We start from the raw sequence: 14,697 nt of genomic DNA on the forward strand, positions 1-14,697 counted from the left end.
CTGCTAGATATGAACTTCCCTCATAACTAAAAAACAAAAAAACACCTCATAGAAGCAGAATGTTGGGATTGAAAATGTAGATTTGTCAACAAATTATTTAGGGTTATACAGAACACCCATTACCTCTGACTTATAGATTCCAATGTACGGCAGCTTACACCTACCACTTGAATGGCCAGCAAGGTAATTTTTGAAAGAACTGGTTTTTATTTATTTATTGCTAGGCATTTGTACCCTGACAGCTGATGAATTATTAGGCCAAAATTCCACTGATCCTCTCTTTGGAGTAGCTGGAGAAATGAATTTGGTTTCTCCATTTCTCCAAAGGATGGTTGGTGCTGTCAGAAATGACTTCACCCATTTGTTAAATAATACACAGATTCAAACTTGCAAGAATCACAGTTCTGGTTAGTGGCTGTGGATTTATTTTGAAAATTCCATACACTTCTGCATGGAAAAGGTTCTGCTATTAGAAGCCTTAAAAAATCTATGTAAACGGCATATATTGAGCTAATAATGTGAAGCCTGCCGGACCTGATGGGGTCTGTAAATGTACCAAATTCTAAATTGATCTAAAGAAAATTGCCACGGGTGCAGCAACTTTCACGAAAACTACAGATGCGCTTTATTCAGTGCTGAGGAAGGCAATCTTTCACTGTTTGATAAGGTTCTGAGCAGCGTTAAAAAGGTTATTAAGATTTTCATGCCCCATCATTGAGGGCTGTAGCAGCAACTGTGGGCAAAAAAAGGAAGATAGGATATGCACAGATTGATTTTTGAAGCAGAATTTTTGCCAGGATTACAACAGTATACAGTGGTACCTCGGGTTACATACGCTTCAGGTTACATACACTTCAGGTTACATATGCTTCAGGTTACAGACTCCGCTAACCCAGAAATAGTACCTCGGGTTAAGAACTTTGCTTCAGGATGAGAACAGAAATCGTGCTCCGACGGCGCGGCAGCAGCAGGAGGCCCCATTAGCTAAAGTGGTGCTTCAGGTTAAGAACAGTTTCAGGTTAAGAACGGACCTCCGGAACGAATTAAGTACTTAACCCGAGGTACCACTGTATACAGAAGCTACATACTGGATGCTGTGAGCAATGCCTATTTATTTGGTTATGAAATATGACAGGGGAGCAATGGTTTGGCAAGTGTTTGTCAACCTTTAGAAATCTGAGATGTATTCGGAAACCTGAGATGATTCCCTGTAACAAGATTGCTCTAGCATTGTAGTAAGGCTCTGATGCTTCATAAGGCAATACAGGTCTAAGACGGGCATTTTTGCTGACTCTAGAACTTCATCCTCACCATCTAAAAGACCAAGGAAAAGCACAATTTGTGATATTGCATTACATCATTATGGTGTGCATCCATTATGTGGTATATCAGCCTTAGCTTCCAGTTGCATGGCTTTGTGAAGCCAACATGTGAGAGCCTTAAATCTGGTCCTAAACTGGATTTTAAAAATAATAGTAATGAAATAGTAACCGACAGAGAGTCACAGTAATGTGGTACTCTTGTAACCCCAGACAAACATTTATTTCAAGCTCATACTGTGGCAAGAAGAATGAAGTTGAAGTGGAGGAGAGCAACCAGCCTTAGCTTGCAGTTTGTCTAGATAAATTCTAAAACTGGAGAATTACAGTTCATTCACTACCTTTAATGCACAAGATTTAACTTTTGGAATTCAGAACATGCTTTGCTCATCTAGGCCAACAGCAGATAGATGTTACAATTACATAAATTTATTCCAACAAAGATTAGGCAATCCTCATCTGTTGTTGACTTTAAATTAGCTTAAAGATGCAGGTTTATTTCATTTTATGTAAGAAATTTATATACCACCAGTGGCGTAGCGTGGGGGGTGCGGGGGGGCCGGCCGCACCGGGCGCAACATCTGGGGGTTAGGGTTAGGGGTAGGGTTAGTGGGCGCAAATCCACGGGTTAGGGGGCACAAATTACTTGCCTTGCCCCAGGTGCTGACAACCCACGCTACGCCACTGTATACCACCCTTTGCCAAAAGGCCACAGGGTGGTTTACTGCATGGTATCATGTTAGCATGATTTAGCTACTTAAAATAATGTCCACAAAATACAAAAAAAGAGAGTTATATAACTGCTTCATAATAATAAATACATAGTTGGTTACAGTGTTTAAGTATTTGCAATGTCAACACAGCAAAAACCCACAACTCAACCCCTCCCTGCAAAATACAAGAGTCTAATAACATATTATCATTTACTGTAGAATATAATGTGTTTAACAACAACAGTAGTATAACTATATAAAAGCCTTTTAACCTAAGATATTGGATGCTGTTCTTCAGAGTGAGGTGTGTGACTTTTTGTTTCGGTATGCTGGTCTAAATGCTTTTGGGATGGACTTGGATACATTAAACTGTTTAAAAGAATGTTGCTGATGGGTTTTATGGACATGTACTGTATTTGTATATGGTTGTAAACCATTTTGAGAAACAATCTTGCCTAAAAAGCAGTCTAAACGTCTATAAAATACAGCATGAATTAAACTGTCAACATACCTTTACTGTTTTGATCAAATTAGCTGTCTACCAACAGATGAATTTTCCATACACATGCTAGCGTTTACGGATTTCATTTTTACTAGTCAAAGGCTTCTTTGTTAGCTTCTGGGTCAGAGGCTGTGTATACAGTTTGTTTCCTCATTTGCACATTGTTGTACATGTTAGATCAGTTGGAGATGTTTCCACATCACCTGCTGTAAGTCCACATCTGTGGCTGGAGAGGGTTTTGAAGAATATATTTCAATATATTTTTGTAGTCCCAAGTCAATTTATGTGGTTAGTTGCATCACGGTTGGGAAGTTTTGATTGTAACCACTTTCCCATTCAATCTGATGAAAAAACTGTAATGGTTTTAATAATAATAATAATAATAATAATAATAATAATAATAATTTTTATTTATACGCCGCCCTCCCCGGCCAAGGCTGGGCTCAAGGTGGCTAACAAGCAATAATAAAAACAAGTTGAATGAATACAACTTAAAAACAAGATTAAAATACAACATTAAAATATTGAAACATTAAAATATTAAAATGCAGCCTCATCACAGGAGGAAAAAGGAAAAAGAAAGAGGGGGAGGGAATCAAATTGGCTCCAAGCCAAAGGCCAGGCGGAACAACTCTGTCTTACAGGCCCTGCGGAAAGAAATCAGATCCTGCAGGGCCCTGGTCTCATGAGGCAGAGCGTTCCACCAGGCCCTGGCTCTGGTTGGAACTAATCTAACTTCCTTAGGGCCCGTGACCACTGGGGTGTTGCTCTTTATGGACCTTGAGGCTCTCCGTGGGACATACCAGGAGAGGCGGTCCCATAGGTACGAGCGTCCTGGGCCGTGAAGGGCTTTAAAGGTCAAAACCAGCACCTTAAATCTGACCCTGTACTCCAGTGGGAGCCAGTGCAGCTGGAAAAGCAGTTAAGTTAAGTTGATTTCGCCACTCACTTCTGTTGAGCGGTTGTGGTGTGATGTTCTTTTACCTCCTTAATATTCAGCTGTCAGCAGTGGTTTTCAAACAGCAAATGTCAAGATCCATTCACTTTTTTATGTTATCAAAGTTAAGTGTTAGTTTTGGTACAACATAAAAATGCTGCTCAAATCTTTTCTTTTGCTCCTTTTAGTGCGGGTAAAGTTTCTTCCTATTGTATGAACTCTTCAGTAGCTAAATCTCCTGCCAATCATTTAGTAGTTTGATAAAAAGCCCTTAAATCTCCTCTTATTTCTGCCATTTCCACTTCAAATGCCTGCCTATCAATAAATGCTCTTCTGTCCTCTGATTGATCTTTGAAACTCCATCATATTTTTTTCTTTATTCTTCCTTTCATTCTCTACTTGGCCTGTTTTCTTTTTATGTGACATTGCAAATCTACTCCTTTCTTCTTCCCTTACCAAATTCAAGGACAGTCACTGTTGACTAAAGAAATGACTGATGACTGTTCTCAGGCCTTTTCCATGTCATTATCTGAGAGACGGAAAAGCCTGAAAGCAGATATACACAGTCAGTCTTTATTTGGCTGTTGTCATACTGTCTCCACTCAAGGCCATAATCTTATAGCTCTATTTACAGGAAGTAAATGTGGCTTAGCTTCAGCTGCATCAGCTTACAGTCTTTATTCAACCTTTCTTGGAACATGCACCAGGCTAATGATCTATTGGTTTCACACATTTGTGTATTCATAAGCCATCCTTTAGGACAGGAATGCCCAACCTCTGGAAATGTAGGTTCACGTTAAGAATTATGTAGAAGAGGGAATTTCAGCAGATGCAAGTTGTGCTGCCATAGCACTGCAGCTTTGTCGCTTGAAACGCCCCAATTCAAAAATGCTTGCTATCACTGCTTTTAAAACTTTCCTGGCTTTTTTAAGGCAGCTCCTCCAAAAGCCGCATATGAATACTGTTATGTATTGAAGTACTCACCCTGGCCACCAGGGGTATTGTGTATATAGTTTTCACTCAGGTCCATGTCAGTTAATTTAGGCAGGAAATCCTGGGATGTTGTTGTTACAATGTTGACAGCCAGCTGCCTATAAAAGCAGGCCAGCTGAGCTGTTCAGTTCAGTTCAGTCCCAGCTTACTATAAAGAACCACTTGGAGAAATCTCTGTGTCGTCTGCTTTGTCAACCCACTACTAAATAAATACAGTAATTAATATATATATACAGTGGTGCCTCGCAAGACAAAAAGAATCCGTTCCGTGAGTCTCTTCGTCTAGCGTTTTTTTCGTCTTGCAAAGCAAGCCCCTTAGCGGATTAGCGCTATTGGCGGCTTAGCGGCTTAGCGGCTTTTAGCGGCTTAGCAGCTTAGAAAAAGGGGGGGAGGGGGAAAAAGTCGGAAAAACTCGCAAGACATTTTCGTCTTGCAAAGCAAGCCCATAGGGAAATTCGTCTTGCGAAGCACCTCCAAAACGGAAAACCCTTTCGTCTAGCGGGTTTTTCGTCTTGCGAGGCATTCGTCTTGCGGGGCACCACTGTATATTAATTGGCACAACATTTGACCTCTGCTGTGTACTTCTCTCTGAATCCTATTTTCAGGACATTCTTCTCTGGGAGAGCTTTTTGATTATGTATTATAGGGAAATGGTTGTGATTCTCTGTCTCAACATCTAATAAACAGATGACTTAACTGCCAGCTAGGTATGGGGTGGGGGGAAACTTCTACCGTTAAAGGAATACTCTAGCTGAATGGGTAATCATAAACAATTATACTTTTGCAGCAGAATTCTGAAATACATTGCTCCAGAATAAATCGCACAGGTAACAACTTACTATTTTATACTTTTTAAGCCAGGCTTCCTCAACCTCGGCCCTCCAGATGTTTTGAGACTACAATTCCCATCATCCCTGACCACTGGTCCTGCTAGCTAGGGATCATGGGAGTTGTAGGCCAAAAACATCTGGAGGACTGAGGTTGAGGAAGCCTGTTTTAGGCAATACAGTTATTGAAACAACTGTATGGCTCCTCAAATGTATCCAAGCAATAGTGCTACATTTTGATGGCAAAAATGAGGGTGGTTACAGAGCCTAGTTGTAGGGTTCATAGATGATTCAAACAGCTTCTAAACACAGGATGATGCTCTGTTGATCAAGAAGTGGCTGTACTTCATAAGCAGACAAGCCTGCTATTAAGATTAACTCAGATATAATTACCACAAATTGCACTTGAACCAAAGGCTTCTTGACATTGTGAATTCCTTTGTCGGTTTCTGAAATTAGCCTGTTCCTGATATTTTCCTTTATCCCCAAGTGGTTTACTATCTTCACAGATATGAAAACACCACAAAATAATAATAAAGCACACTATAGTGAAAACAACAAGAAGTAAACATTCATATCTTTTAATTACTGACCAGAATAATTGCATATGCATAAAGTAGATTAGTCTTAAAAATAGATGTGGCAGAGATAAAATGTGAAACCCAGAAACATTAGCAATTAATAATTTTCAGAGATATTTAGAAATTGTTATCCTGTGCAATATATTAAGGAAAGCTTAGTTTAATAAAATTGTCTTAACTAGATCTAGTAAAAATATTAACTAAAGGCATGACGTATCATGTTTTAAGTCCACTGCAGCTTCTGGTTCTGACAACATCTGAATACCGTATTTTTCGCTCTATAAGACACACCAGACCACAAGACGCACCTAGTTTTTGGAGGAGGAAAACAAGAAAAAAAATATTCTGAATCTCAGAAGCCAGAACAGCAAGAGGGATCGCTGCACAGTGAAAGCAGCAATCCCTTTTGCTGTTCTGGCTTCTGTGATAGCTGCGCAGCCTGCATTCGCTCCATAAGACGCCCACACATTTCCCCTTACTTTTTAGGAGGGAAAAAGTGAGTCTTATAGAGCAAAAAATACGGTACTTGTTTTCAGTGCCACAGCTCCTGCTTTTGGGTTTGCTGTTTTCGTTGGCACAGCTCCAGAAAATGCAGGTATCTTTTTATTTTTGTCAGTGCTGGTAAGTCAGTTGTACTGCACTTACCCTATTCACTGGTGTGAGATCATAACACTTGAATGAATGAGCCTGTAAAATATCCATCTGGGAGATGCTGCCATTCGGGGGCCCATATAGCATTTTAGAGTTTATCTGTGCTTTAGTTTGAAGTTTGGCTGGTATATCTTTTAATTATAAGCTCCTGAGTTATTCTGAAGTTCTAAATAAAAGTTTGAATATTTAATATGATCTAGAAATTGCTTTTCAAAAATCAGTTGCTCTTTTCTCCTGATGGAACCTGCCCAAAAGATTCTCAGTGACGGCTGCCAAGTCAATTACTTTTGGTGAATTTCTGTCCTGTTTATAAATCCAGATAATTTGCACTTTGTAAAGGCAAGTTTAAATAACCTTGCATTTGAAATTTCCTGCTTGGGATCTATGTATCAATTCTGGATTGGAATCCATGTGTTATAGATGTATAGCTATTAGGTGTTAATACATGCATTTTGAATTTTCTACTGATTAAAAACTACTTAAATCTGTTTCCAAGCAAATATGAGGCTCAGATAATAAACCCTTCCTGCCAGCAGCACTTTTCTGGTTGCAGTCTCAGAAAGCAGCCAAGGTAGAAAGGAGGGAGGCTGCTGGTATATGCAGGGAGTTCGTTTCTGAGAGTGCACACCAAAGAAAGTAGTATTGAGACCAACTACTACTAGGGAGACCGAACTACTACTGAGACCGAACAACAGGAGCTCACCCCGCCACGGGGATTTGAACCACTGACCTTCCAATCGGCAAGCCCTAGGCTCTGTGGTTTAGACCACAGCGCCACCCACGTCCCTGTACCTCAGATTTACTTCATTTAAATAATAAATGATGCCTCATAATTGACGCTCCCTTGCACCATTAGCTCATTTAACATGGATTTCCCTTAAAATGCAATCTTTGAAAGCACTTCTTGAATAGTTAAGTCAATTTCTGGAAGTGTTTAGTCACGTAAGCAGATTGTATCTGCCTGTAAAAATAGCAGTACCCTGTTTAAGCTGAAATGACATTTTAAAAGATATCTGCTTCTAGATATTTGTTTCATCTTTTTGATATGTTATAAACACACCCACACACCCACATGCACAAAGTGAGAAATAAGTTTTGTAGAGGAAAAATACCCCAATGTGAATAGAATAATCAATACAAAATAGGATAATTCTACTAAGTGGAATATTTGAAAAGCTTTTTATTTTAAAAGGGAAGTTTCATTCTGATTCCAAAATCATTTACAGCCTGAAATACAGTTCAGTTAAAACCTAAGAACTAGGATTTAAACATATATTGCATAATCAGCTTAGATCTGTATGTCATCTTAATTGGATAATGGATTAGAGTTTGAAATGGTTAAGCTGGAATACACAAATGAGGTATCTTGAAAGAGCTATAGTGAGGTTTTGTAAGCCCTAGGAATTGCTTTATTAGATTAGATCAAATGCCTATCTAGTTGCACATGCTGTTTAAAACAGTGAGTAAGTCAGATGTTTGGAAGCTTGCAAGCTGAGTAACCATGGAGATGGCTATATCCAGTAATTTCCCCCAGTTATTATCTGGTTATTAAAAGTATGATGCCTGAATATGGAGGCTCTATTATTATTATTATTATTATTATTATTATTATTATTATTATTAACTATCACAGCTAATCAACTTACAGATCAATGACTTTCTGTACTAAGTTTCCATCTAATTTAGCAGCCATCACTGTTTCTTAGCTATGGTTTGCACAAGTTGATTCCTCTTGCTTATTTTAATTGAAACGAGTGAGCAATTTTATTGGATGGGCTGGGAAATTAAAATTGAGAGAGAGAATAATTTCTCCACCTATTTCAACATTTTATGAATCTATATCATGTCTCCCCTTCGTCACGTTTTCTGCCATCGTAAAACCACTGCTTTATTTCCCTAATCGTTTTAGTTGCTACTTTCTGTACCTTCTCCAGTTATCCTTTTAGAAATTGAGTTACCAGAGGTGAGCACAGTGTTCTGAAAGGCAGTGTAGCTTCTACTAACGCATTTGGATAGGAAGACTATCTTTAGCTGGTTTTGTCCCAATGGATATCTGAGATCAGGGAGAAAATATGGAAGAGAAACAATTAGAGGAAAGAACAATTTGAGGGGGAAAGTTCAGCATCCTCCTTGCCATGGGTGTAGCCAGCATTTTTGTTGGGGGGGGGGGACAGGCCTTTTGTTAGAACTTGGGGAGAAGGCACAAGTTTCCTACCCTTAAGTTAGGTTCTTTCGTGCCTCAGATTCCTTGCAATCAAATTTTAAGATGATCTTTTAAAATATGTATTTCACCACAAGGTGGCACACATGTATATTGAAAACGCACTAGCTTGAATCCCTTGTACTGTAAATAACTTTCTTGGAAATTCCTTATTTGTGTGCTTGTATTGTCAAGAAAATACCTTAAATCAAGTAATACACATTTCATCACAATGTCATTTCTTTAAAAAGTGTGCATTACTGCGTTATGTGTGCACATAATTGTTGTGCATACATTACTATATCAAACTGAAGAGGTTGTGAATGACGTCATCTCTTGTAATTAGCATGTACCCGCCTTGATAGACACACAAAAGGATGACTACTTTTGCTATCATAATTCCAGTTTTGTTTTTGTTTTTTTTAATTACAAGTATTTAAAGGGCAAACGGGTCTTTCATTAGGCATAGTTATTTGGAGCAATTAAGGGAATTAAAATAATTAGGATTTTGTGTTAGCTGTTCTGAAAAAAAGGTGATTTTTCAGGAAGATTGTGTTAATTGAACCAACTATGGAGATCTAACAACACAATTAATTTTTATTTTTGCTCTTAACATTTGTGCTTGGGGTTTTTTTAAAAAATAAATAAATCGAAAGCTTGCAAACAAACAGTGTAGTTCATTCAGTTTATTAAAATAATTACCCTTTTCTATTCTGTGTATGCTCCTATATAATATAAAGTTGCAGGTTCAGGGAGGACCATGCACACACGCAACGAGGATGCAGAGCATTCCTTACAAAGAGCAAGTTGTTACTTTTGTATGGTGCATATACTTAAAAAGTTAGCTTCGCCTATTTGAACAGCTTCATGGTTTGGACAGCTATACAGAATACGTAGGGTTGGATTCAGAGATAGGTATGCTTAAATTAGTCATGTATTCCAACTTAATCCCACTGATTTTAGTGGGTCTGTGTTAAAGTTGACTTAAGTTTAGATTCCATCCCATTGATTTCTCTGGGTCTGTTTAAAAAATACTAAACTGTATTTAACTCAGAGTTTAATAATAATAATAAAAGGATGTTAATAGAAAGCCTTGGCTTGGGGTAAGAGCATTATTCATCAAGCAACATTCATCTGAAGCAACACCATTCATTTTAGTAAGACTTGTATGTACAATGGATTGCACCAGAAACTGAAGTGGGTACAAAAATAAAAAAGCAATACTGGGAAAGCCTGCATAATTGTTGTGGGTCACTCTAATTTTCCCAAACGCAGAGAGGTGAATGGGAAGCTAACCAGCTGCTCAACCTTGTTAGATGACACCAAGCTTGGAAATGTCTCCTAAAGCTACAGTTCTAGATGAATTTATATGTAAATAAAGTCTAATTCAATCCATTGGACCTTACTTCCAAGTAAACATGCACAGGACCAATTTGTAATCTTAAGTGATTCTACAGTATGGAAAAACTGATTTCCTTCCAAAGTGTTGTCATTTTGGCTGGGGTTGGCTTGGACTAACATTATTCCCCCTTTTATCTGTTTGTTTCAGGGACATTTATTTCAGAAGTTTAGGAAAGCAAAAAGAATTTAATAAAGTGTTTGTGTGCTGGGTACATATGTTGTCCCCTTTGTTGTGATCGGTGGTATTACTGGCCCTTTGATTATTTTTTAATGCAGTAGTCAAGGCTAAAGGCCAAATGAGGGCATGATTAATAACATTCCCACATCTATTCCTTTTGAAGCCTTTACCAACCCAGAATAAAATAAAAATAAAATCATGTCACTGATCCTATTTGTGCATGAGATCTTAACAAAACTTCTGGGTTCACAACATCATCTGTGAATGTGCTTGGATTACCAAGGCAGACTTGCTAACCAAGGTTGTGTGCACAGGTCAGGAGTCCAGTCCCCTGCTTGATAACACAGCGAGTGTAGCTAATTAAAAAGGATGATTTATTGTCAAAACAATAGACAACTCCGGACAGCTCTAACACAGCCCCCGCCATCATCAGTCATGATGACCCTTCTGAAGCCTGCTTCCAGCAAGACCAGAAGCAACTGAGCTTTCGTTCCACATCTTTTTTACTTCCTATCTTGGAGCCCTCCCATTCGTCGAGACCTCAGACTGAGTGCGTCAGCACCCTACTCTTCCCCATTCTCTGAGAAGCTGTCTCTTAATTCTTCCCTGCCTGTTTGTGTTTCCGGCAAGCTTTGACTGCATTCTAGCTGGCTCCCCGCCATGCCCTTATCGGTCGGCATTCCAAGGGGCGGTGGAGTTGGCACAAACCGATGCTCATCCTGCATGGCAGTTAACCCTCTCTGTTCCTTCCTGCTGTCTTCCGCTGGCAGCAACCCTTCCCTGGGAGGTGGCTCATTCATGACAGCACATTATTGGTGTAAAATGCAACCAGGTTGTTATTTTTCTTAATTTGGATCGAAGCTGGGCTGGAGAAAAACACATCAGAACAGTAATTCATTAAGAAACAACAACACCAGATTGTGTCTAATGTTGTGGGTAAACTACTTCCCAAACTATCAGTCGGAGTGTCACGGTCCAGTTTACGGGCGGTCGAAGTCCTGGCGGAGGACGTCAGGACCAGGGGCAAGACGGTGGGGTGAGAGCAGGAACGAGAGTCCAGAAGCCAGGAGTCAGGAAGCCAAGGGTCAGAGAGCCAGGAGTCAAGAAGCAAGGGTCAGGAAGCAAGGAGTCACAAAGCCAAGGGTCCAAGGGTCAGGATGCAAGGAGTCACAAAGCCAAGGGTGTGAGGGTCAGGAAGCAAGGTGTCACAAAGCCAAGGGTGCAAGGGTCAGGAAGCAAGGTGTCACGAGTCAGGGGGTCAGGAAGCCAGGAGTCAAGAAGCCAAATTCAGCAAGGCAGAAAGCGTGTTGCTGTGGCAAAGAGCCAAAGGGAAATGCTGACCTTATATCCCCTGTTGCCACCAGGTGCTGTGAGTTACCAATCGGCCTCACCTGTGCAGCTACACCTTGCCTCTTGAGAACAAACTTAGGAAACCCCCGATCCTGCGAAGCCCTACCGGTCACAGGGCCTGGCTCCTGCACACACTCCTGACACGGAGTGCCTTGGGTACAGAGTAAATGGGAGTGTGTACACAGCCTAAGTGTTGGAAAATGACATGCTTCAAAAGTATTTTGACTTTTAAAAACACGTTTCCATTTGTATTTTGACTTTTAAAAGTTGAAGCCAGTGATTCCCAAAGGGGGTGGGTGCCACCCCCTGCTGGATGGTGGGATTACCTAGGAGGGCAGTTAGAGGCATGGGGCAGCAGCTGGAGGTGTAAATGACCATAAAAGTTTGAAAATCTGGTATCACTGGATCAAGTTTGTGAGGAAATTAAACTAGTTTTAATTAGGTTTTGAATAAGTGAGCAATTAATTTTTTACTGTGTTGATTTTTATTGTGTGATGTTCCTCAGTGAGTCGTGCAAACCACTATTTAGAATAATATCCTTTTTTTACAGGTTAGGGGGCACTGGGGAGTAGCTCATGGAACCAAGGGGGTTCCATGAGAACTTGAGAACTTGGTCTAGGCCCCATGAGAGCAGTGCTTGGAAGCTTGGAAGCTTTACTTGCAATGGTTGAGGTGGAAAACCTTTCATAAATGTTTTTTTGGTTTTGATTTAGAATGTCACTGTGCACACTAATTCTCCCAATACTGGCAGTTGTATAGACACCTTAGATCATCCTTGCATGGACCTAGAAGTTTGAAGGCTGTCAAAAGAGAAACAGGGAGCCCAGGACCATATGTCTACAAGGCAGTGCAATCTTAAATGTTTCAATAACAAATGGTTTTATCCAGGGCTTTTTCCCCTCAGTCCGAACTCACCAGAACTCAGTTCCAGACCACTTTCTCTAGAAAAAAATAGCACTGCTTTTAGCCATTTTACTCTGCTTGGTAGCACATTTGTATTTTAAAGGAGTACATGAGATCTGGATAAAGAGACAAGCCTATTGTGAAAGGGGTATACCCAAGACAGGCGAGTCAGCTTGTATAAGAGAAAGAGATACCACCATTTTTGATAGGTAGGAAAATGAATATATTTTTTTTGAAAGGTTCAAAGTGACCTTGTGTATTAGGAGCTGATCCATAAACCCATGAGGGTACTATAGTTGAGTGCTTTATTATCTCAACTTTGAACTAGAACTCTAAAGTGTTTCTTAGGCTGCTTTTATGCATTAACTGCAAGATGTACAGTATACATAAATAATTTGCTTGCTTGCTTTACTCCATTTTCCCGGATATAAAATGTGTTTCTTTTTAAAAATCCACATTTGCTGGAATATGAGTGGTATGGTTTGTTTCTTTGCTTTGTGGGGGTTTCAGAGAACATATTATGGGGCATCTGTATAAATATAGTAAATAAATAACTAAACAATTGATAGGGCAGATATTCCTGGTGAAAGGTAGTACAGTAAGCCTGCAACTTATGTTCACCTTACCTACGCGATCACAATAAATAAAACCAGTGGCGTAGCGTGGGGGGTGCAGGGGGGGCGGCCGCACCGGGCGCAACATCTGGGGGGGCGCACTCGCCGCCTCCAGAGTCACCGAAGTGCCTCGGGCGCAGGCTGTAGCAGAGCCCCATGTCTCGTGGAACCGACGAGCTGTGCACGCGTCCGGGCTGAAGGCGTCTGGCAGGCAGCGGCTCTCAGCGCTCACCGCGGTCCCCGCGCGTCAGGGCCGCGGAGGGCGCGCCAGGCAGCCCCTCCTCACAGCCCCGCCGCTGCTGCTGCAGCGGCTGGGCCATGTTGCATTTTCCTCGCCTCTCTGCCCTCCTCCTCCTCCTCCGGGCAAGCGGCGTCATTTGGGCGGCAGCGCCAGCGGCAACTCGCCTCAGGTCACCTGACACGGACCCGCCGCCGTCGCCGTGGCTACCTTACCGTAAATACCCCAGCCCAGGCAGCAGCAAGAAGAAGCTGGCAGCGGCGGCAGGTTAGGGGTTAGGGGCGCAAATTACTTGCCTTGCCCTGGGTTAGGGAGCGCAAATTACTTGCCTTGCCCCGGGTTAGGGGGTGCAAATTACTTGCCTTGCCCCGGGTGCTGACAACCCACGCTACGCCGCTGAATAAAACACAGGAAAAATAATAAAAAATAATAAATTTTATTTATATCCCGCCTTCCCCAGCCGAAGCTGGGCTCAGGGCGGCTAACAACAATCAAAATAATCCAACGATTCTAAAAACATTTCATTATAAAAATTAATTAAAATCAAATTTATGGCAACCAATAAGCAAAATTCTGTGCAGATTGCCAGAGGAGGGGGGTCAGGCGCCCTGACCAAAGGCCTGGTGGAACAGCTCTGTTTTGCAGGCCCTGCGGAAAGATGTCAAGTCCCACAGGGCCCTGGTCAAAATATTTTATGTGCACTTTGGACTCAGATAACTAGTAACTGCAGGGGTGTTAGTTGAAGAAAATTATGTTGTACAGGTTTCATAATTCATAGTACCACATGGGTATAGCATTGATCAGAACTGAGCAGAGCCAACACAAGTTATTTTGCTGCTTGAGGAAAAGGTCAAGATGGCACCTCCCTGTTCCAAATGCAAAAGCCAGATCTTACTTGGTGAAAGGACCACATCCTCTCCCCTACCTGAGGGCAACAGAATAACTTAAGAGGTGCAAAGGGAATGGTAGAAGGATTCTCATCTCCGACATTAGCCACCCGAGGCAGCTGTCTCACTCTGTCTAATGGTAGGAGCAGCCCTGGAACTAAAGAAGAGCAGGGCCCAAGACAGTAGTCAAGAAAGCATTCAGAAACTGTTTCCTTCCCTTCTCTGAAGAGATAACATTGGTGAAAGCAGCCTTTTGTCTATAGAGGACTAGATTGAGATTCCACGCTCCCCTATACAAACTGTATCTTCCCGTAGGAAACTAATCCAACAAGCTGTGCTTCAAAAAATAGACTGTCTGTTGACAAGATGATGGTAAAAAGAAAGAAAATATTAATAACTTCTA

The 14,697-nt window shown here is 41.0% G+C and overlaps 1 protein-coding gene and 1 long non-coding RNA gene across 3 annotated transcripts in view; one reads left to right on the top strand and one right to left on the bottom strand.

Moving 5' to 3' along the window:
- The window catches only part of ZCWPW2 (zinc finger CW-type and PWWP domain containing 2), a 35,515-nt gene that overhangs the window by 4,976 nt on the left and 15,842 nt on the right, over positions 1 to 14,697 (top strand). The gene's annotated exons all lie outside the window — the stretch shown is intronic.
- The window catches only part of LOC309325843, a 527,996-nt gene continuing 516,213 nt past the window's right edge, over positions 2,915 to 14,697 (bottom strand). Inside the window, exon 2 of the long non-coding RNA XR_014150065.1 lies at positions 2,915 to 3,244. This is a non-coding gene — a long non-coding RNA (uncharacterized lncRNA). The remainder of the gene's footprint in view (positions 3,245 to 14,697) is intronic.

The sequence above is a fragment of the Podarcis erhardii genome (genome assembly GCF_964252035.2).
Source record: "Podarcis erhardii genome assembly, chromosome: 12".
Classification (NCBI taxonomy): domain Eukaryota; kingdom Metazoa; phylum Chordata; class Lepidosauria; order Squamata; family Lacertidae; genus Podarcis; species Podarcis erhardii.